Source organism: Neofelis nebulosa, chromosome 17, assembly GCF_028018385.1.
Source record: "Neofelis nebulosa isolate mNeoNeb1 chromosome 17, mNeoNeb1.pri, whole genome shotgun sequence".
Taxonomy (NCBI): Eukaryota; Metazoa; Chordata; class Mammalia; order Carnivora; family Felidae; genus Neofelis; species Neofelis nebulosa.
Genome location: NC_080798.1, coordinates 51,246,932 through 51,271,510, shown reverse-complemented (window position 1 = coordinate 51,271,510; position 24,579 = coordinate 51,246,932). Strand labels below are relative to the sequence as shown.

The 24,579-nt window shown below is 39.4% G+C and overlaps 1 long non-coding RNA gene across 2 annotated transcripts; it reads left to right on the top strand.

The window, feature by feature from the left end:
• Positions 1 to 921: 921 nt before the first annotated feature.
• Positions 922 to 21,484, top strand: LOC131499385 (uncharacterized). Of its 2 annotated transcripts, XR_009255846.1 has the most exons (6): positions 922 to 1,213; positions 16,110 to 16,263; positions 18,405 to 18,491; positions 20,151 to 20,263; positions 20,670 to 20,764; positions 21,444 to 21,472. It is a non-coding gene; the product is annotated as an uncharacterized LOC131499385 (long non-coding RNA). The 2 variants fall into 2 exon arrangements; XR_009255847.1 differs by lacking the exon at positions 20,670 to 20,764 and having other exon boundaries at positions 21,444 to 21,484.
• The last annotated feature ends 3,095 nt before the right edge of the window (positions 21,485 to 24,579 follow it).

Below are 24,579 nucleotides of genomic sequence, written 5' to 3'. Positions count from 1 at the left end.
TTGAATATGAATACATTCTGTAACTTGATGCGTTATAAAATGCTATGCCCTGCTTGTTTGGAAAAAAAATCTCCTTTTCAGTGTGAGTTTGGCTTATGAATTTTGTAACAGTTCTGTTCACATTCAGTGAACTGAGACAAACTTCCTTCTAGTATTTGGAGTCTCTTTCCATGAATTTGTCTTATGAGAATGCATATTCAGTGGCTGACTATCTCTGAAGAAAAACTATGGAAATCTCATAACCTTTGTGGGTACTCTGGGCTTTGTTTTTATTTTTCAGTATATACCAGGCAAAAATTTCCGTGGGTTTACTTTTCAAAGAGAGGTTAAAGAGATGTCACAAGCAGAGTAGATGGTGCTGTCGTTTTTCTCACCAGGACGGTTTTGTTTTGGTAGATAACATACATAATAATTATCTTCCTCAATTAACAGCCCATTCAGAATATCATCACCACTTAGGTTATATACCAATTTGCGTTCTGAATGCTTTAAAGATTTTTTCTAGAACATACTAGAAGTCTTTTACAGTCACTGAATAAGTAGTGTTATTTTGTTAAACATCTGAATTTAGGAACTGTAAATCCGGGAATATTCAAATGGTCGAAAGTATTCTTAAGTCTAGGGCCAGTGACAGTAAGAACTTTTGTTGTGCGTGGAGAAAGCTTTTCCTGCCTCTTTTTTGTGCTTGATAGTAATGACATACGTCTGCTAAGTATAAAATCAGCAAAAAAGGAGTTAGTAGCCAATTAACAGGGTTTTACTGGAGCAAAATACTTCTGGTTTAGGTAAGGATGTAAAAAGTAAAATGGGATCTGGGCTGAAGCCTGGGGAGATAGACTCTATCAAGTGTGTGTTCTGAGCTGTGGGCAACTGATATTCCCATCACGTGGGCCCAGAAGTGTGCCTGCTGGAGTACCCCCGTACCCACTGCACCTCCCTCAGAGCCTCCATTTCTGTGACTGCAGCCCTCGTAGCAGGAACAAATCAACAGGCTTCAGGGACATTCAGATGTCCTCCTAAGACCATACCCTGTGAACTCCGGATTCCTGCTAAATGAAAACAGGAGTACACAGTAGGATTGTCTTCAATTCTGTGCATCTCTCGCAGGAGGAAGCTCCCGTGAACTCTGGGCTGGACGTCGTCCAGAAGGGGATCTACCTTGCTGTGACAGGCCTTGAGTCCTCCGCTCCTCTGGCCGGGCCCGTCATTCTGGGTATAACTTTAACATTTTAGCTAAAGCCTCTTCTTCACAGGTGATTTAGGAGGGTAGACTTTTTTTTATACAGACATATTGAAGAACTCTCCGATTGTGTTGATTAAGTACTTAGACTCCAGAGGCAAATTGCCAAGGTTAAAAATAAGGTGGTAAAGCGTACCACCATGGTGCTTTGGTTTAGTTTCCTAGTAAATAGATCAGGAACAATGAGGACAGTGATAGTGGTAGTAACAGTATAACCTACTTCTTGGGTTGTTTCAAACATTCCCTGACATTATGTAAGGTATTCAGGAACATGGCAAACAGAACATTAGCTGCTACAATACTCCATGTAAAAATAACTTTATTTGGACAAAGCAACCAACAGTCCTACTACTGTATTTTTATAACCCCTCTGAACTAGAGGTCCAGTCATCGGAGATCCCAGAGGTTAAAGGTTGGGGCCTCAGACAAGTAAGGGTTTGTCCTCAAGCTCCTTTCTAACCACTACACCAAGAGGCACCAACACAGGGTGGGGTGGGGGGTCCGAGAGCTCAGAGGAGGCACCCAGTCCAGCCTGTTGACCCAGGGGTTGCGGGGAAGCACCCGGTAGCCTCTGCTTTCTGGGTTGGCGTATTCAGTTGCACTCTCAAATTACCACAGACTTAAAATGATATAAATGTATTGTCTTCGGACTGTGGAGGTCAGAAATCTGAAATGGGTCTCATTGAACACAAAATCATCATATGACCGGGACCGTGTTCCCTTTGGAGGCTCTAGGGAGGAATCTGTTTCCTTTTCCCGGTTACAGACCACCCCGATTCTTGGGCTCGTGACCCTTTGCTTCATCTTCAAAGCCAGCAAGAGTAGGTAGGGCCCCTTCTCACATCACACCACATTACCCTTACCTACTCTCAGCCTCCACCTTCCACTTTAAGGACCCTGTTACTACATTGTGTCCACCTGTGTAATCCAGAATAACCTCATTATAAAGTCGGCTTGTTAGCAACCCTAATGCTGTCTGCAACTTAAACTCCCCTTTGACATGAAAGGTAATAGATCCACAGGACAGTAGGACACGGTCGTCGTTGGGGATTCTTCATTCTGCTTGCCACTGAAGGCTAACTATCACACTGAGGAATGAAATGGAAGAGGAAGAAAGAAATACATCAGTGGAGATTGAAAATGTTCTTTAATATTCAAGGGTACAGAAAGGAAACGTAGCACACACTCTCAAACACACACAGAGGAACTCTACAAAGCAAGGTCTTCCAAGATCAGTGGCTTAAATTTTGTCTCAAAAGTTAGTATTCTCAAAACGCTGCCTTGTTTCTTTTTGTGAGAGAAATGCACACAGGGTACAATAAAAGCAGCTGATCACCAGATTGTTTGCAGAATGAATGGAAATCGAGGGATGATTTCATCTTGGCACAGATTTTATTCACATTTTATTAGCATTAACCCGCACGCCTTTGTCCTTGTACTGTCCATCATTTTTATCAGAAAAAAAAGCCCTCAGCTTCCCGGTCATCAATGAAGTCAATCTAAGCAGGATAAAAAAGAGAAAATAATAAGGGGGAGAAAGGCATCTTTGGTTATATTTGAGCTGACCGTACTTCTGGTTTTGCTTGAATATAAAATGAGAAGGTAAAAACAGTGTATAATTCTGGTTTTAAAAAAAATCAGGCAGGACATGAAGCAGGTGAGATCCTACCTCATAGATCTGCCACAATTCCTGATTCTAGTCCCAGTTCTTAAATTGTCGTTTATATTTGGTGTGCATCTTTTCCAGACACTTCTCATGCATGCTCATGGACACATTTAACACGATGAAAATATATGATTTTCTACAGCAGGGTGTATGTATATACCCTATTGGGTCTGAGGTGACAAGTGTTTGGAAGACATTTACATCTTATGATATTTAATGTATCTTTCCAGGAAGAGATGTCTTTGGGCTATTTGAGAATCTCTTTTGTGTACCTCTATTATCTGAGTAGAGCTTTAAAGCTTTCTATACGAGAACCAGACCTTGCCCTGAGACCTATTCTTAGGGCATTGTATTTTTCTTCTTCTCCCTCCTTTTGTTTTTATCGACGGTCTCTTCTTAAAGTGAACTATTGAACTACAGGCATGGAGTAGGCATGAACTAACCACACTCCTTCCTTTTGGAAACACAACATCCTTGCATACATTGTTTCCTTGATGGGCTCTCCACTCCAATCGTCTTAACCGGTCTCATATTCTCCATGTTTTTTGCAGTCCTGCCGGTGACATTCTTAGGCTGTTATTCCTATGACAGAACAGGTTTTCAGGAAAGTCTGTTGATGTTTTATCTTTAGTAATCTGTGGAATTTCTGCATCTGTACCCATGTACCACAGAGCTATCCCCAGTGGGGAGGACCCCGTATGAATTCTGGGCCTGACACAGCGGCCACAGCCTAGTTTTCCAACCTCCTGTAGATAATTAACCTCTTTGGGCCAGTATTTCCGTATCCATAAAAGGGGCCCATAGAAGGGAGAGGAGGTTTTCAAACTCTGTTTTGAGCCCTGCATGAAATAAAAGTAGGGGCAGCCCTAGAATGAAGGTTGGGGTGGGGAAAGGATAAGAGGAAGTTTGCCTACTTTAGTTTGTTCAGATTTAATAGACAAAATTAATATGTTGTCTTGAGCATAATAAAGGATTTGATCCTTAAAGAAAATACTGAATATGGGGCACCTGGGTGGTTCAGTTGGTTGAGCATCTGACTTTCGCTCAGGTCCTGATCTCATGGCTCGTGAATTTGAGCCCCGTGTCGGGCTCTGTGCTGACAACTCAGAGCCTGGAGCCTGGTTCGGATTCTGTGTCTCTGTCTTGCTCTCTCTGCCCCTCCCCCACTCACTCTGTCTCTGTCTCTGTCTCTCTCTCTCTCTCTCTCTCTCTCAATAAATACATAAACAAAAATACTGAGTACTAAAACACACTAGACTAATCTCTACATCAACATCTCTGGGAAGATACTGTAGAATCCTGTTTTGTGGACTAAATATGAAATATCTGTGCAATTTGCCTAAAATTAAATTAAGCCAAATCCTAATTTATTATTTACTTCCATTACAAAAACATGGAAGAATGTATGTGCGGCTCTGCATTTCAGTAGGCCCTACTGCTTTTCATCTGCTATTTGCATTATCAAAAAGCCAATACATTTGAAAGCATTTTATAACTGAGCACATTTTCATCACCATAAAATTTTTATCTCTTGAAGGAACTCAGTGTTCTTTTTTTCTATCAACTCTTTGCCAACCCACTCTACTTTCCCAAACATGATTAATTTCTCCCAGTCATGGAAATCTACTGGCTCAAAACTCCCACAGCTAAATTTATATATTTATTTTGCAATTACCTTTAGTTGTACTAGACTAGAGATGGTAGAGGAAAAATCATAGGTTAATTACCAAGCATACAAGTAGCTGTATCTTTTGGCTATGCGTGTGTGCGCGCGCGCGTGTGTGTGTGTGTGTGTGTGTCCGTGCGCGCGCGCGCGTGTGTGTGCGTTCGTTGCCTTGCTGAGGCTCTGGTTTGGGAAGGTAATTAATCCCCATGCATCTCTTTTTTTTTTCCAGAATCTCTAAAATGCTTCTATGAGAGGTAAATGTTACAGCTTACGTGTTAATCCCTCATCACAGTGCCTAGCACATAGTAAACTGAAAATGGGTGATATACCTTCTCTGTCTGCCCAAGCAAGTGCCTTCCAGGACCAAATTAAAAATATACGTACAAGGTGTATTATCACTATTGAAAGAGAATAAGTTAGAACTATTTAGGTATTTCTACTTCCTATATTTTCAATGAATTTTTTAAAAAATTTTGTGAACGTGTACAATCTCATTGTTAAATCATAGAATATGTAATCCAAACAAAATAACATCCATCTGAAGAAGACCATGAAAGCAGATAATACAGTATGTTTGGAATACTGAAGCAGAGAGAACAAATACAGAGTAATAGGAGCCAAAACACTTGTCTGGCACCCAGAGCAGACCTTGCTACATTGATAGAATCCATCTTTTTAGATACACTGAATTATCTTATGATGGTGGCTGTCCAGAGTGTGTGCTGAGAATAATATCACCCAGAAATGCATAAGGGATGAGTCCTATTTATAACCCCGTTGTCATGTAATGTTATGAAGAGGGGCTCGAATATACATAGGGAGGATCAGTGAGTTTATTTCCTCTAAATAAAAGTAATAAAGCATAAAAGTAACAAATAGTAAACTAAAAGATGTTCATACAATGGAAACATCTTTAGGAGAATATTCCTAAAATAAATAGTATGATGAAGGGAGAAAACCAAAAAATAAATGAGATATTGAGCTTGTTTTTTCAATCTGTGACTTCAAAGAATAATTTTCGCCAAAACAGAGAATAATTATGAAGCAGTGAAGACTCAGTAAAATACATATTAATCAAATACAGAATTTGAATGTGCATATAAATTTATAAGCAGTGTGGAATGAACTTATTTAATATTCAGAGATACAAAGTAAATTCCTAAATATTGCAGTTTTATTTAATTTTCCTCAAGTCCTGAAAACAATTCTTGTAAAATATACTCTGATTTAAATAAATTCAGAGTATAATTTCCTTTAAAGATGCATTTTTACAGCACATTTATCTAGTCACTAGATGCCATACTAGGAAAGCGTGAAAACAGCCAGTAAAACTCAAGTAAAATAAATCATATACTCATTTTCAAATATAGCATCCCAGAATATTAGAATGAAAAGCATTTTTAGGGACGAACTGATTGTCTTCCTCAGCCTTGCTTCGATTTTTTATCTTCGTGCTAATATTTTCCCTTTAACCATTTGTATGTTTATCTTCTACGTGAGATGTATATTCTCATAAGATCTTTAAAAAATTTTTTTTAATGTTTATTTATTTTTGACAGAAAGACAGAACATGAGTGGGGGAGGGGCAGAGAGAGGGAGGCACAGAAACTCAGGCAGGCTCCAGGCTCTGAGCTGTCAGCCCAGATCCCGACGTGGGGCTTGAACTCACGGACCACAAGATCATGGCCTAAGCTGAAGTCAGACACTTAACTGAGCCACCTAAGCACCCCTAAATCTTTTTGTATGTAAGAAAAGGTATGTCTAGAAATCCCTTGAGATGCATTTTATAACAGGATAATATATAGATAAATTACTTTAATGTCTTCTATCCTTGTTTTGCATATAAAAATTAGAAAGATGAACTCACTCAGCCAGGCACATAGTTAGACAATAAGAAATTAGGAGAAATCCCAAAGGCCGGGGCATCTTTTTTGCAGTTTGTCTCCTGTTTATTTGTACCTTTCAGTCAACAGGAAACTGCAGTTCATTCACTATACAGAGAATCTTTTCATCTATAAGGTCACAAATAACATATAAAAGTATGCTTTCATACAGAGTGTATTACAATATATGCATAAGCTCACGTGCATGAAAAGATGTAATTTTCAATGAAAAATGCATGCAAAGATTATTATACTGGAATCCATTTTGGCTAAATACAGGAAGACACATGTTAGGTAAGGCTGCCACAAACTTAGGAAAATAGAATAAACATTCTAAGTTATGGCCATTGCATTTGAATCAGTACTGAAATGAGTATTCTAACCTACAGTGAAAAATGAATGGAGCTTCCCGTGATGATTTTCCCCAAAGTGTGTTCTTTGGACCATGAGTCTTAGAGCTGGTTCACAGTAAGTGTTTTAGTGGAAAGGGGTACTTTGGCCAAATACGTTTATAAACTCTTTGGTTGGACAACATTATCCACTTTCCACTGTTGTGTAAGAGTTCAGGTGCTTCAGGGTACACAAGTGCCCAGTGCATGTCCCAGAGGGAAGGTAGACAGCAGTTCTCTGTTCCATTTGACCATGGGACTGTTATGTCACTGAGGACCTCACAAGAGCTGTGTTGCTTGGAAGATGTGTGTAAACTGTTTTACATTATGTTGTCCACACATGTCATTTATTACATGTTATGTGCAATCTGTGCATTTAATTCCATAAGGCTTGAGTGGACATATTTCATACACATGTAGAAGTATAAATATATATAATGGAATGTATATGTGTATATAGTTAAGTACAGTTTCTAGACGGAACCTTTATTTTCCTCTATGGGAACAAATCCTTTGAGTCCAGACTCACCTGAACAATAAAAGTTTAATTTCAACTTGCCCTGTGTATAGGGTAGACATTTCGTAAGGATGAATCAGATCGTAAATGACAGTAAAACATTGCAGGTTATGTCAGGGACTCCTTTTTTTATCACTCTGTTTCCTACAAGGTGAAGATTTGTAGGCGTATTAAAGGCAAGTCAGTTGATTACGTGTACTTTGAGGTCTTGATTCACACATCTCAGAAAAACCAGAATATTATTTTTCAGCATTGTTTCTTATAGGAAGGTCTGTTTGAAAATGAGCATTCACCTTTAAGGCTGCCGTGCACGTCTTAAAACACTGTAGAAGAGGAGCAGATCTGTGGAGAAAGTATTTTAATGAGCCAACTTCTAGGGAGGAGCAAAGTCGGGCAAACTGTCAAAAACGTGCCGCTAAGCTCACTGGGTGGTGTTCTCCAAATGCAAGTCATTCTATATTTCGCTCCTCTGCAAATAATGTAACACCATTGTTCTTGTTTACCTACAGTGATCACCATTTAAAATGTAGCTGAGTAGTTTTTCTTCTTTCCCAGGCTACACTTGGTGAAATTGATCCAACTAGCAGGCTGTGTGTGTGATGACACATACAGGAGTCAGAGTTCGCACACCTACCAATTAAACAGCTTATTTATGGTCAATATATTTGCCATCCATCCCTGTAGTGGCATATTGTATCTTCTGTAATTCACACTGTATCACAGACTATTCGTGCGAGCTAATTATAATAAAACTTTGAGGTTACTTAAGAGGTGATTTTTTAAATTACTGTTATAGCTGTAGACGCACTAGATTCAGATAAAAAAAGACTATTTCGGGGTGTCAATTATAGTAGCCCCCAGTCACGTATGGCTATTTCAGTTTAAATTAAATAAAATCAAATGCTGCTAAATAGCTTCCTAGCTTGGTAGTAATCTTTCTTTATTCTTTGTAATTTTTTTTTAGTTAATCAGGAAAGAGAGAAGTGCAAGTGGGGAAGAGGTAAATAGAGAGGGAGAGAGAGAATCCCAAGCGGGCTCCACGCAGTCAGTGCAGAGCCCAACGCGGGGCTTGATCCCACGTCCCGTGAGATCATGACCAGAGCCAAAATCAAGAGTTGGTCACTCAATCAGCTGAGCCACGCAGAACCCCAGGTAGTTATCTTTCAATATGCAATAACCACATGTAGCTTTGGACTATTCTACTGGACAGAGTAGATACAGGACATTTATATCATCACAGAAAGTTCTTTCAACAGCCCCATAGATCCTCTTGTTCCTAGATGAGATCCCAAAGTATATGAAGGTAAAATTCTATGTCCAAAGACATCAGGGACTTGTTCAAGTTCGTATTACTTAAATTACTAAATTTAAATGGAATCTGGCTGTGTTTGTAACGGTGTGAGCATACATACCCCTGAATGTTGTTATAAAGTGATTGGATAAAGTGATTATCAGTAGTCTTAAAATTGGATTTAGATACGTGATTTTTAAATTTTTTTTTTTTCAACGTTTTTTTAATTTATTTTTGGGACAGAGAGAGACAGAGCATGAATGGGGGAGGGGCAGAGAGAGAGGGAGACACAGAATCGGAAACAGGCTCCAGGCTCCGAGCCGTCGGCCCAGAGCCTGACGCGGGGCTCGAACTCACGGACCGCGAGATCGTGACCTGGCTGAAGTCGGACGCTTAACCGACTGCGCCACCCAGGCGCCCCTTAGATACGTGATTTTTAAAATGTTTCTGAGGGGCTCCTGGCTGGCTCAGTCAGTAGAGCATGTGACTCTTGATCTTGGAGTTATGAGTTTAAGTCCCACATCGGGTGTAGATATTACTAAAAAAATCTTTTTTAAATAAAAACAAAACTTTCTAAAATGCATTGGAATATAATTTCCATAATACCTCCATGTTAAGTGCAGATTTCCATGAGTTAAAAAAATGTGCATACTAATTAATATAAGCACCAACACCTCCAGATAGAGAATTTCACCTCAAGAGGTTCTTTTGGGACCCTGCCCAGTCAAACCTACACCAAGGGCCAGCCTCAGGCAACCAGTAACCTACTCTCTGTCAGTATAGATTACACTTCTCTTTTCTGGAGTTGAAGTCATATGCATATATTTAGTGTACTTTTTCCTGTTTGTTTTAAATTCTGTATGCTTGCTAAACTCACTTTTTTTTAGTAGTTACTTTTTTCATGTAGATTCTTTAGGAGTTTCTACATAGATTGACCAGGCTGGTTTTGTTGTTGTTGTTGTTGTTGTTGTTGTTTTTAACATTTATTTATTTTTTGAGACAGAGAGCCAGCATGAACGGGGGAGGGACAGAGAGAGGGAGACACAGAATCCGAAGCAGGCCCTAGGCCCTGAGCTGTCAGCACAGAGCCTGACGTGGGGCTTGAACTCGGGGACTGCGAGATCATGACCTGAACTGAAGTCGGACGCCCCACCGACTGAGCCACGCAGGCGCCCCAATGACCAGGCTATTTGTAAAGACAGTTCCAGATCTTCATTTCCAGCAGTGTGCCTTTTATTTCTTTAACCATATTTCTTTGGCTAGGAGCTCCAGCACAACAGTGAAAGGAACTGTAAGAGTGAACATTTTGGGGCACCTGGGTAGCTCAGTCGGTTGAGTGTCTGCCTCTAGATTTCATCTCGGTTCATGATCCCAGGGGTGTGGGATCGAGCCCTTCATTGGGGTAGGCACTGGGCAAGGAGCCTGCTTAAGTGTCTCTCTCTTTCCTCCTCGGCCCCTCCCCCCCACTTGCTTGCTTGTGCACACTCTCTTAAAAAAAAAAAATAAACATTTTGTTTTAAAAAAAAATTTTTTTTTAACATTTATTTATTTTTGAGACAGAGAGAGACAGAGCATGAATGGGGGAGGGACAGAGAGAGAGGGAGACACAGAATCAGAAGCAGGCTCCAGGCTCTGAGCCATCAGCCCAGAGCCTGACGCGGGGTTCGAACTCATGGACCGCGAGATCGTGACCTGAGCTGAAGTTGGACGCTTAACCGACTGAGCCACCCAGGCGCCCCTTTTTTGTATTGTTCCTGAAGGTAGAGGGAAATATCCAGTCTTTCACCACTACGCACGAAGTTGTCTGTAGGCTGCCTGCCCATCACAGGGGGATTTTACTTTCTGCAATTGTGGGAGCTGGTGAAGCAGTCTCTAAGGCTGTTTGTGTTGGACGCTTGAGGTTGAAGTCAACATGTCAGGCAGTTAAAGAAGGAAGAAGAGTGAAGAGTGGGCTCATTGTGGACAAGAGGGGACCCACGAACATGAGCTGGAACCTGAGGGTGGACAGGAACCTGTGTATGCTTGCAGCGTCCTCAGCTCCGACCACGTAAGTGTCTTGCAGGGGAGGCCGGAGCCCTTGCATGATGGAGCTAGGCGGGCAGCTGGCCTGAAAGCCCAAGACACCGCGAGGACCCAGGGGGAGGAGGAGCGACAGCGGGTCTCTCTGCTGTTCCACGAGGAGGACGATTCGGATGGGCGAAAGCACTGCTTTGACTGCATCCCACAGATTTGGGCAAGTTGTGTTTTCATGTTCATTTAGTTCAAAATGTGTTTAACTTTCTCTTGGGATCTCTTCTTTGACCTGCATGGTACAAGTGTCTTTTTCGGTCTCCCAATTAAGGGGATTTTTCAGCTCTCCTTCTGGTACTGATTTCTAGTTAAATTCCATCGTGGTCAGAGAGCCGACATTGTATGGTTTCTCTTCTTTCAAATTTGTTAGGATGCGTTATGGCCCAGAATGTGGTCTCCCTGGGTGAATGTTCCCTGGGAGCTTCCGTAACTGCTGTTGTTGGATGAAGCGGTCTGCAGACAATATTACATCCAGTGTCTGATGTGTTGAATTCAGTATGTCCTTACTACCTTTTTTGCCTGCTGAATCTTGCCACTTCTCATAGACGAATGTTAAACTCATGGAGGAAGCATCCAACTTTGACAACGGATCTCTTTCTCCTTGCTTTTCTATCAGTTTTAGCTTCCTGTAGTTTGATGCTGTGTTAGGGATGCCCTCCTAATGACAAATAATCCTATTTTTTCTCCCTATCCTTTGCATTGTTGCTGCCATTCATTTCATTTGTACATAAGTAACTACAAACACATAAACAGACATAATCACATAGGTTGTTGCTGTGATTTTAAACAGTTATCTGTTAGATTAATTCAGAATAAGAGAAGGAAACGTTTTTATTTTGGCTTCACGTATTCCTTCTCTGATGCTCTTTCTTTATGTGCATCTGAGGTTTTTTTTTAATGTTTATTTTTGAGAGAGAAAGAGAGAGAGAGAGAGAGAGTGAAAGCAGGGGAGGGGCAGAGAGAGAGGGAGACACAGAATCTGAAGAGGGCTCCGGGCTCTGAGCTGTCAGCACAGAGCCCCACACAGGACTCGACCTCATGAACCGTGAGATCATGACCTGACCTGAAGTCGAACAGTTAACTGACTGAGCCACCCAGACACCCCTGCATCTGAGTTTCTGACCTATATCATTTTACTTATCTCTTAAGAACTTTTACCATGCTGTACATTACATCCCCATGACTTTTTCTTTTATAACTAGAAGTTTGTACCTCTTAATCCCCTTCACCTTCATCTGCCACCAGCATCTCTCCTCTGGTAACTATAGTTTGTTTCCTATATCTGTGAGTCTGTTTCGGTTTTGTTCATTCATCTGTTCTGTTTTTCAGTTTCCACATGTAATTGAAATCAGATATTATTTGTCTTCCTGTGTTTGACTTATTTCACCCAGTATAATACCCTCTAGTTCCATCCATGTTGTCACACATGGTAAGATTTCATTCCATCGTGTGTGTGTGTGTGTGTGTGTTTGTATACCACATCTTTAACCATTCATCTATGGATGGACACTTACATTGCTTCCGTATCTTGACTGTTGTAAATAAATGCTGCAGTGAACATAGGGGTGCATGTATCTCTTTGAACTGGTGTTTTCATTTTCTGCAGATAAATACCCAAGAAGTGGAATTTCTGGTTCACATAGTAGTTCTCTTTTTAACTTTTTAAAAGAACCTCCATACCATTTTCCATAGTGACTACACTAATGCACATTCCCACCAACAGTGTACAAGGATTCCCTTTTTGCCACATCCTGGCTGCACTTGTTATTTTGTTGTTGTTTTTTTTTTATAATAGCTAATCTGAAAAATAGGAGATGATAGCTCACTGTAGTTTTGATTTGCATTTCCCTGATGATGAGTGATGTTGAGCATCATGTCATGTGTCTGTTGGCCATCTGATGCCTTCTTTGGAAAAAATGTCTTCAAGTCTTTTGTCCATTTATTAATTGGGTTGATATATACATATGTGTGTGTGTATATATATATATACATATATATATATGTATGTGTATATATATATATACATATATATATATATATGTATATATATATAATATATATTAAGCTCTACAAGTTCTTTATGTATTTAGGATATATGATTTGAAAATATCTTCTTCCATTCATAGGTTGCCTTTTCGTTTTCTTCATGGTTTCCTTCCCTGTGCAAAAAGTTTTTGGTTTCATCTAATCTCATTTATTTTAGCCTTTGTTGTCCTTGCCTGAGAAGGGTGATCCAAAAACAAAAATAAAAAATTGCTAAGATTAATGTCAAAGAGTCCACTGCCTATGGTTTCTTCTAGGAATTTTATAGTTTTAGGTCTTACATACAAGTCTTTAATCCATTTTGAATTCATTTTTGTATACAGTATAATATAGTGGTTCAGTTTTCCCAGCACCATTTATTGAAGAGATGGTCTTTTCCCCACTGTATATTCTTGCCTCCTTTGTCATAGATTAATTGACCATATAATCATAGATTTATCTCTGGGCTCTCTATCCTCTGATCTGTGTGTCTGTTTCTGTGCCATTACCATACTTTTTTGATTAGTACAACTTTGTAGCATAGTTTGAAATCAGAGCGCATGATACCTCCAGCTTTGTTCTGCTTTCTCAAGTTTGCTTTGGCTCTTCAGGGTGTTTGTGGCTCCATGCAAACTTCAGCATTCTCTGTTCTAGTTCTGTAAAAAATGTCACTGATATTTTGACAAGGATTGCATTGAATATGTGTATTGCTTTGGGTAGTATGGACATTTCAACAATATTCTTCCAATTCACGAACATGGTATATCTTTCTAGTTGGGCCAGGTTCCGTTTCTTTTATCAGTGTCTCAGACTTTTGAGAGTACAGGTCTTTCACCTCCTTGATTAAATTTATTCCTAGGTATTTTATTCTGTTTGATGTAAATGTAAATGGGATTGTTTTGTTAATTTCTCATTCTGATAACTTATTTTTAGTGTAGAGAAGTGCAACCAATTTCTGTATGTTATTTTTGTATCCTGTGACTCTACTGAATTCACTTATTCTAATAGTTTTTTGGTGGAGTCTTAAGAATTATTTAATATATATAGTACCTTGTCATCTGCAAATAGTGACAGTTTTACTTCTTTTCCAATTTTAATGCCTTTCATTTTTCTTTCTTAATTGCCGTGGCTAGGATTTCCAATATTATATTGAATAAAAGTGGTGAGAGTGGGCATCCTTGTCTTGTTCCTGATCTTAGATGAAAATCTTTCAACTTTACACCATTGAGTATGATGTTAACTGTGGATATGTCCTGTATGTTCTTTACTATATTGAGATACCTTCCCTCAATACTCACTTTGTGAGAATTTAATACTTCTTGCAAAGCAAATCTACTGGCAAAACATTTGCTCAATTTTTGCTTGTGTGAGAAAGTATTTCTCTTTAAATGCTGAAGGATAATTTCACAGGGTAAAGAATTCTAGATTGGTGACATTTTCCCTCTCTCCACACTTTAAATAGTTCACTTCCTTCTCCTCTTGCTTGCATCGTTTCTGAGAATCAGACTTAATCCTCTGATCTTCTCTAGATAAGGTATTTTTATCCTCTGGGCTTTTTTTTTAAGGTTTTTCTTTATCTTTGATTTTCTGAAGCTTGGATAGGGTATGCCTAAATGTAACTTTTTGTTTTATATTTATTTGTTTTATATTTATACTGTTTTACATTTATTTCACCAAGCTGCCTAGATTGGTAGTTTGAGGTCCAACATTAATATTTGGAAATTCTCATGCATTATTGGTTCAAATATTTCTTCTGTTACTTTTTTCTGGTATTCCCCATATGCAAGTATCACATCTTTGGTAGTTGCCCTAGGGTTCTTGCATATTCTGTGGCATGGGTTTTTTTGAGGTTTTTTTGTTTGTTTGTTTGTTTTCTTTGCTTTTTAGTTTTGGAAGAATCTATCGAAATGTCCTCAAGTTCAGAGAGTCTTTCCTCAATTGTGTCCTTTCTGTGACAGTGTTATTGATCTCTCATATTTTTAATTGATTCTGAGAATTTCCATCACTATTTCCATCACTACTTACATTACACATCTGTTCTTGTATAATCTCTTTTCATTAACAGAGTTGTTTTGAATTCCTGCTCTGCTAATTTTAACATCCCTGACACGAGTCTGGTTCTCATGCTTGTTCTATTTCTTCAAACTGAGATTTTGACCTTTTAGTACTCTCAGATTTTTTCTTGGCATTGGCACATGATTTACGAGGTAAAAGGAACCTAGCTCTGGTTCCAGCAAAAGTTTCTGCTTGTGGGTTTCACTCTGATAAGTTGTGATTCTCTGTTTCCATCTATGTCTCCAAATTTGGTGCATCAGTTTGCCCAGCGACCTTATCTCTGGCAGATCTGAGATGATTTGTTGATTTGTTCAGTTATTTTCCTTATTGTTAATATAAAGTAATGACATTCACGCTCCTTACATGTAAGACTAGAATATGGAACTCATTGCAAGACATGAAAGGAAAACAAAAACAAACTTCTTTAACTCTGGATAACACTTTCTACATTTTCTTCAAATATTCCATCCAAACCAACATGTAGGGTTTTTGGTTTTGTTTTATTTTGTTGTTTGTCGTAAACAAAACTTCAGTTAAGATGTTAACCCCACCACAAAGGCACACAGTTCTGTTAAGGTGAATATTGCTATTGGTGTGAAGAAATGGATACAGGTAGCTTCTTAAAAAACTGTTATTTGCCACTAGGACCATAAATAAGAAAGACAAAAGTCCACAGTGGCCGCAACCATAAATATCCTAAAAACGTAACTATGAATCCAAGTTGTTGGGATAAATATTGAACTCATCTTCCTATAAGAACATTTCTTGACTAAACTTTTCAGTTGAGGAACTGTTACATGCAGTCATAAAAATAGTGAAATTTAAACAGTATTTAAAATTTAAATAATATTTAATGGTATGTAATGGAATATATGACCTCCATTTTTACGAGTTTATTAGGATGCCTTTTTTTAACTTAGCCTTTAATGATAATAGGATATAAAGCACAATTCTCAAAATTTTATTCAACTCATCAATGAAGGAACCATCAAGACTTTAAGAGCTCACTTAACAACTGAGAAAGAAGGAGATTGGTTAGTCAAGAAAAAAATGTCTAAATATGTCTAAGATTGCTAAATTATGTATAAGATTGGCTGTCTAAAGGCCAATAAATTATATTATCAATATTTTCTGGTTAACCTCTAACTTTATTGAGCTCTAAACTACCTGCACATTTATCAGTTGTGGATTGTGAGTCAAATACACTGTGACCACAAAGTTACACCTCCAGGAGTATCAGATCAGAATCCAGCAGGATTTTAATAAAATGCTCTAATGTCAGGAATAAGCACTACTTTGCCTCTTTCTAGATGCGGCTCCATAGGTCAACTTGTCTTCTACACCAAGATGCCTTTTGGGTTCAGAGGGATGAAGTGAAAACTCCCAGCCCCTGCACATCCCTGCTGGAGCTTTATGTACAATATACAACCCAGACAGACCAGGTGTAGCATGCTAAAAAATAAGGTAAGAAATCAGTATACAGCAGCCCCAGAAGACCGCCATTTATCTTCAAGGTAGTAAATTCCATCAGTGGGTTTAAAGGAGGATGAAAGAGAGTTGCAGACTCCATGTTAACCCTTTCTCACCCACATATATGTAATATTTCTATAAATTGTCCACCATTTGGTTTTGGTGGTGGCAATTGATACAATTTTTTTAAAGGGCGAAATCATAACTTTAATGCAAATGTGAAAAAAAACCCACATGCCATAGATTTTATATAAGTCAATTAGGAGGCCAGCAAGATGTTCCATTGGTTCAAAGGAGAATTCAAACAATTTACCCATATATAGGCAATCGGGAATGTGGAAATGAATTTATGTGTAAATGCTAAACTTGTCATCACTTACAGGACAATAATCTATTGCATTACACAAAATTAAATTCATTAAATTATTCTGGAAAAATGATAACTTACAGAACTTTAGTTTCTTAGCACCCGTAGATTAGAAAATAGCTCAAAAACAATGAATTAGAAGATGGAGAGGGTGAGCTGGACGGAAACCCAGTAATCTTTGGCGTGGGTGTGTGTGCATTTCAAATGTGTCATTTTTTCCTGACAGTGGACACTTTTATCAGGTGTTTACCCAGAAGTGGATTTACTAAATCAGGGGTATTCGCATGCTTAGGGTTGGTGGCTAGTGCCACATACTTGTTGTCAAGTGATTATGTCAACTTATACACTCATCAATGAGGTAGAATTCTTTACATGCCCTTGAAAAAGAGGAAGTTCTGGGGCGCCTGGGTGGCGCAGTCGGTTAAGCGTCCGACTTCAGCCAGGTCATGATCTCGCGGTCCGTGAGTTCGAGCCCCGCGTCAGGCTCTGGGCTGATGGCTCGGAGCCTGGAGCCTGTTTCCGATTCTGTGTCTCCCTCTCTCTCTGCCCCTCCCCCGTTCATGCTCTGTCTCTCTCTGTCCCAAAAATAAATAAAAAACGTTCAAAAAAAAAAAATTTTTAAAAAAAAAAAAAAGAGGAAGTTCTGAACCTCCGTTCATATCCACAAAGCGTGAATCTTGAAATAGTCCCCTTTGTAGATCTCACGTATCCTAAATTTTTCAAGCCGTCCTCTGTGGTCTAATACAGAATTGTTCTGTTTTTTGCCTCTGGTTCCAGGCAAAGACTTTGTAAAACCCTTGGAATTAGAGTGACAGGTGTGTGTATCTATTACGCTAATGAGGGCACTCATGGCCGAGCCCTAGTTAGCTTCAGGATGGAGGCTGGTCCCCAAAGAGACCGACCCTTGCTTAGAGCATGGTAACTTTGGGCTACCTTGACTCCTGGGAGGAGGGGTGGGGGGGGGGGGGGGGCTTGGAGATTGAGTTCAATCTCCTGTCCAGCGATTTAATAAATCATGACTACCTAATGAAGCCCCACTAAAAATTCCACACACAGAACTCAGTGAAGCTTTCCGCTTTGTGAATACCTGGCTGGTATCTAGAGTTGTCGCGTGTACTAAGTGTATGCCGCTTCTTTGTTGAATGAGTAAATACACTGATTCTACCTGCGTCTTACATCCAGCTCTTGCGTAAATCGTTCCGGAAGTGTGAATTCTCTGAGCACCGGCCAGTCTAGGTATGGCTTGATGTCCTGTCTGTGCAGACAGACTCTAGAAGGTTATGACTAAGCAGCGGGAACACTGTGTAGGAAGGCTATAAATCATCCCAGCAAATGACACCCGTTAGCACAATAATTTTCAATTCAAAGCAGGTCAAGACAAATTGACCATCCAACTTATGTCCAGACAGTGGGCCCTGGCCTCGCTAATATGATTAAGAGGAGGCCACTGTGTCTCATTATCTCACAATATGAATAGGATTCTAGTCTATAACTCATAAATGCTTAATTTGTGAGGCTAAATTCCACAGACAAAATATTTAAATATTCATCTCTAGGGAATTAGATTAGCACAAGAGGCAAAAAAAAAAAAAATCTAAAGCTGACATTAGGCATTCACCAATAAACATTCACAAACAGCACAATGTCCTCCAATATCAGAATGACACCTTAGCCTTCATTTCCTAGGAGTGTTTAATTTTGGATAAAAAGTGTTATGTTGGACTTTGGATATCCAGCTTCGACATTTCGATTTAATCTTTGTTCACAGTGCAGAGTTAAGTTTTGATCAATGGAGCAAGAAGAAATGGATGCCACAGGAGAAAGGATCTAACGCTCTCCCGGTGAATTGAGAAAGGTAGAGCAAAGGGAGAACCTTGACCTTCACTGTTTGTGGCTACCAGACTTTCTCTAGGTTCAAAGTTTTACTGGAAACTTTTTTTTTTAACTCCTAGGCTTACATTTACTATTTATGTCTCCCATGCAGAGTATGCTTTAAAAAAATTTTTTTAATCAGAAATTTCATTTTCAGGCAGGTACACAATTTGTGAATGACTAAAGAGATCTGACTGTATCATGGAAACCTCATTGTTGACTTCTGGCCAATTACGAGTAACTTCAGTATCGAATTCAGAAAAGAATCGTCTCTTGCTCTTGCCAGAGCAAAAGCTGCAGCAACATTAATGGGAGACAGACTCTTTTCTAGGCTATTTACAACAGGGGACAGGACAACACTCAACTCAATGTCACTGAGCTCAACTTCATTGAAGTTGAATGAGGGCAGAAAAGAGTTCCTAAGTGCTGGCATGAGAGGCAGAACCCAACTCCTCTGTGTTTGCTAATTGGATTTACCCAAAGGAAAAATAAATTCTGTAGTACCGTTGGGACAGGAAGTAGTTTTACAACCAGGAGCAAGGCACACATCAACATTAGGCTCCTATCTTTTCACAGAGACTGGGGCGTGCTGGGGGGCTTGGGGGGGGTCTATCTCCCTCGATGTTTACATTCAAAAAGTAAACTGCAAAACTGGCAAGATGCTTTTTAAAAGATTTATCATCTCAAAGAGGCAGGAAAAAATATTGACAAGCTTCCTTACATAAATGTTCTAGAATGGAACATCAGGTGCCTTTGTAAAAAGTTTGATGGAGCCGAGGGTAATGTGAAGGCCATCTTGGTCGATGTATTTAAATGTGTTTAAAAGTACTGAAGCAGTTGGGGCCCCGGGTGCCTCAGTCAGTTAAGCATCTGACTCCTGATCTCAGCTCAGGTTCTTGATCTCAGGGTTGTGAGTTCGAGCCTTGCATTGGGCTCTTAGCTCAGTGTGAAGCCTGCTTAACAACACCAACAAAATTGCTGAAGCAGTCTACCTGCCAGAGTTGTATAGGAAAATAGAACCAATAAGATGGATGTACTTTCCACTAGATATAAAGAGTTGGGTTTAAAGGGATGGGCTCATGTTATCTTGGGGGCTGGCAAGTCTGAAATTTGCAGGCAGGCTGGTGACCCAGGGACGAGTTGATGCTGCAGTTTGAGTATGAAAAGCTATCTACTTTTTACAGAATCCCCTCTTCCTTGGGAGACCTCAGTCTTTTTCTCTTAAGGCCTTCAACTGATTGGATGAGGCCCACCGACATCATGGAGAATAATCTGCTTTACTCAAATTATTCTGAATTAAATGTTAATCTCATGTAAAACATACCTTCCAAGCTGCATCTAAGCTGATGTCTAACCATCTATCTGGGTACCATGACATCACCAAGTTGACACATAACATTAATCCTCACAGGCTATAAGCCCAGTATATAGAAAAACCCTCCAAAGGGCTAGATGGAATTGTGAGAATGTGTTTATCTGTAGAGTAGGTGTCTGAGGAATATTCCTGTGCCGCTATTATTGAATAAATCAGCTATTTAATGGGGGGCAATTCAGGTGACTTGACAGAGACTCCCTTCTTGTGAGTTTTTATAGTTTCAGAAAAGCAGAGACCATCATAATTTTTCTTTTCTGGATAACGAAGCTTCCTTTGAAATACATGAATATCAGAAAAGTGCCCTCAGGCAAAGAAGATGCAGCTTTTTAAGAAAAGGATCCAATTTGGGAATGAGGAACAGTGCTGCCACGGCCACACAGGTAAGGAGATTCTGACCTTCTGATGATAAGAGAATAGTATTTCTGTAACTGCAGGGGACCCAGCACACAATCTGAGAAGTAAAGAGATTTGCAATTTACATTTTCACTGTGATATGGAATAAAAAAAAAAAGATGTGGGAATACAGCTTTTCGTAGAGTTAGTCTGCACACCTACAACCCGTGCTAAGAATTAGATGTAGGTAGCCTTAAAAATGAGGGCTTTAGATATTGTGTAGGGCTCGGTACTTTGGGAGAGTAGCAGATAGAACAAAATAGAAAGGTGCATTCAAGCACTAAATAGAGATGTTAAGAAAAGCTTGCAGCAGGTGAAATTATTATTCACCCGATGTGGTGCTATCTCTCAGATCACTGGATACACCTTAAAATGCAAATTGCTCTTTTCTAGATATTGGCGATTTTTTCTCTCATACACGGGCCTGAAGATCATTTTCTACCCATGGCCTTGTTTTTCAACTTCCAAAAATCCGTAGAAAGATGAAGGTACCCTAATCTGTTCCCATGGGGTTTCTCCTTCTCTTGTAGTTTTCATCATCCTATCCTGTTCAGCTCTCAAGAATCTGCTAATGAAAATTTCTAGCACGAAGGAAATTAAACCACTCTAAGACACAGATTTATGGAGACGTATTTGTTAGCTATTTAATCACATCTCAAAGATCAGCAGTCTGCATAATGACATTGAATTGTGCTCGTTTCCAGAGCCCATATTCTAGGTTCCTTTTTCCTATTCCACCTTCTTTTTTTTTTTTAAACTGAAGAGTAGCAGATTCTGCCGCTTTGGTTAAGGATTATTTTGAGCTGAAGGCAACTGAGAAGCAGAGACAAGAAACATATGTAAAGGTGTCTCCTCTCCCTTCTCTACCAGGAAGGACAGATGTGAATCAAGGGAGACAACTCTAGACCGCTGTCAGCTCAGAGACGGCACCAGGGGGACCTCATAAACATTACTAGCTAGCCCTTAGCTTCCTCCCTTTCCCTGCCCTAGAAACCCAAAGTCCTTTTCCTTTGTCTTGTTGCTTTACTAAAAAGTTACGGTTCTTTCATTCTGATGCTTTATCAACCCAAGCTGTAGCTACCCCTTTTAGTCCCTGATTACCGAGTATGGGCAGGTGTAGGGGAGACACGTGTTGACAACCTTCTGTTGTTCCCTTGTCTTTTGCAGAGCCCCAGCCAGACAACCTAGGACCACAGAGGAAAAATTGGTAAATTTCAGTATTTCAGGGGAGGAGAAATACCTTCCTTGTGTATTACAATCTTCTTCCCCTACTCAGAATGCAAATTATTTCCTTCTTGGAGTTCATAAAAATGCCCAGTTGACCTTATTTCCTAGATTCTACAAACCTTATCAGTGGCATGATACTTCATAAATTTAATAACAGTGTGGGATCAAGCCTGATTTTAGGGTCTTAACACTGAAAGGAAGGATGATAAAATTGAAGTAAAGCAAGTTAATGATCTGCAGAGAAAATGGACTTCAAGGGAACCAGTAGTGTGTGATTTCTTTTTTTTTTTTTTTTTTTTTTTTTTCAACGTTTTTTATTTATTTTTGGGACAGAGAGAGACAGAGCATGAACGGGGGAGGGGCAGAGAGAGAGAGGGAGACACAGAATCGGAAACAGGCTCCAGGCTCCGAGCCATCAGCCCAGAGCCTGACGCGGGGCTCGAACTCACGGACCGTGAGATCGTGACCTGGCTGAAGTCGGACGCTTAACCGACTGCGCCACCCAGGCGCCCCCCAGTAGTGTGTGATTTCTTGAACTGAGTAGGATGTGTGTAGGTTTCTCTTGTATTCTTACTCTTAAACTTTACAAATATGTTAGCTATACTTATATATAAAGTATACATTGGATTGTAAATTTAAGTATATATGCATACATACCTACAAATGTATTTCATATGTATACTTGGTAAAGACATCCATTTGTATTGGCTGATTTCTGGTTTGGATGGAGCATAGGCCAGTCCTCTCCCTTGAGATTACTTTTCTTTAGTCATTTTTCATCATTGTTTATGTAACTGATGGATTGGATTGCTTTTGAAATAGACTTTCTCCGACTTAATTTCATAATATTACTTCTCCAAGATCACATTTACTAGGAATCCTTCTTTATAATTGTGTAAAAGGAAAAATCTCCCTGGATAGGAGCACTTGCCTAGGAAATATCAAGATGAAAACTGTTTCTTGAAAATTATTCTAACCCTCCGGCCTTGTTAAAGAGTCGTAAACTTTGAGTGACCCCACATATGCGAGGCTGGCATTGGACCTGACTGAAGACTCTTTCCTGACCAAGGAGCATGAGGATTTGCGTTAACTAATCCTGAACAGACCAATGGAGACCTCCTGCCTGTCCAGAGGGATAGTTCTCGAGCCTTAATGGGCTCATCTGCCATGAAATCCCCTTCCTGACTTTCCCCCATCTAACACCTCAGTGGGATTCTTCACAGGTATGTTCTTAAAAATGGCAAATAAATACAACCAGCTTTAAAAATTTCGTCCTGGCTTGGGTTGATTTTGCAGTACTGTTGAAACCTAGAATCAGGCTATTAATTGAATTTAGGGTTTAAATAGGTCTGAAAATATACTTACAAGAACGAAGCTGAAGTTCTCTGTAGTCAAGGTTTGATCTAGCATTAACTCTGTCAATGAAAAAAATGTCATCAATGGCTTTTTTTCATTATTTCTTAGAACAATTGTCCTAGCTCAGATCATTTTAGCAGAACAAAGTCAGAAACTGAATTTTTTACCCTTCTTTTCCCTCCTTTGATTTTCCGTGCTCATGGCTAGCACACCAGTGGCTTGCAGATGAGGTTTGTGTTTGTTTGTTGTTATAGTTGGAGCTTTTAAAAAAATTCCTTGCCAAAACCTTTGTTTTATCCTCTGCTGCAGAGAGTACATATCATGAATGTATCCAACTGAGCTCAATTATATCAAACAAAACAAACAGAACTTGGGAAGTACTGCTCTCTGTGCCTACTTCCCCAAGAAAGGCAATAAATTGGAGTGGTCTTTTCATGGACACCACGTGGCTGTCGTGGGGGCCATGATACAACATGGGAAGGCAAGGACTGAAGTTACATTGTCCTAACAAATGGGTAATCCGTCCCCAACCTGAATTGGGTGAACACTACACCCATCAGTGTTTCCATCTCATTTAATGCCCGTAAGAATGAAGGCCGTAGGCTCAGAACATTTGCAGTGTTTGTGCTGGGCTCTAAGACTGATCACTTCAGCTTTTTAATGCACTTGCTATTAAAGGACATTAACCCAAGGATACAGAAAGTAGAAGAAGATGCTCAGAATTGCATCACAAATTAAATTATTTTCAAATTTCTTTCCACTCCGAGCTCACATGCTAATTTTATACAGCCATCATCAATGCTTTTATATGGTTATGTTAACCATGTATTTTGTAATGATATTTAGTGGGTACATAATGTTACATCAGGTCGATTAAGCAGTTTCCTTAAACATTCTGTTATTCCTGGTCGTGCAAAGTGAAGCTGTTTTTACTGAAACAAATGACTAAAATTAACCTGTTGTTTAATAGCAATGCAAATGGATTTTTCTCCATTGCCATTTATTTTAGAACAAATTTCATATAGTGGTCAAACGCTATGTACTTTTCTGATGACTCCTTATGAATTTTCAAATACAGATATTTTTCTCAATGATGTGAGGATCATTTATAAACATCACATCTCTTTTTCCATAAATAACGTCAGTGGCTATTTCCTAAATATGGCTGTTTTCTTATGCAGTCACAATATATGTATGAAAATCAGGATGCCTAACACTGATACACTACTCTCATATATACCACAGGTCATGTTAAGATGTTACCAACTGTCCTAATAATGTCCTTCATAATAATATTTTCCTGGACCAAGTCAAGTCCAGAATCACATTCAGTTGTTGAGTACCTTGATTCGCCTTTCGTATGAAACCGTTTTCAGCCTTTCTTTGGCCTTTCGTGACCTTAAGATTCTTGAAGGACATGGGCCAGTTATTTTGCAGAATGGCCTTCAACGTGCATTTGCCTGATGTTTCCTTGTGACTAGATCCACATCACGCATTCTTAGTAGGAACACCACAGACTCGGTGTTGTGTCTTCCCAGAGCATTATTTTAGAAGACACAGGCTGTCAGCTTGTCCATTTGCTGGTGATATGAAGTTGATCATATCATTAGATGGTGTCAGCCAGTTTTCTTCCCTATAAAATTACCATTGTTGCTTTTGTGATTAGTAAGTAGCTGGAGAGAGATACTTTGAGATTATGTAAATATTCTGTTCATTAAAA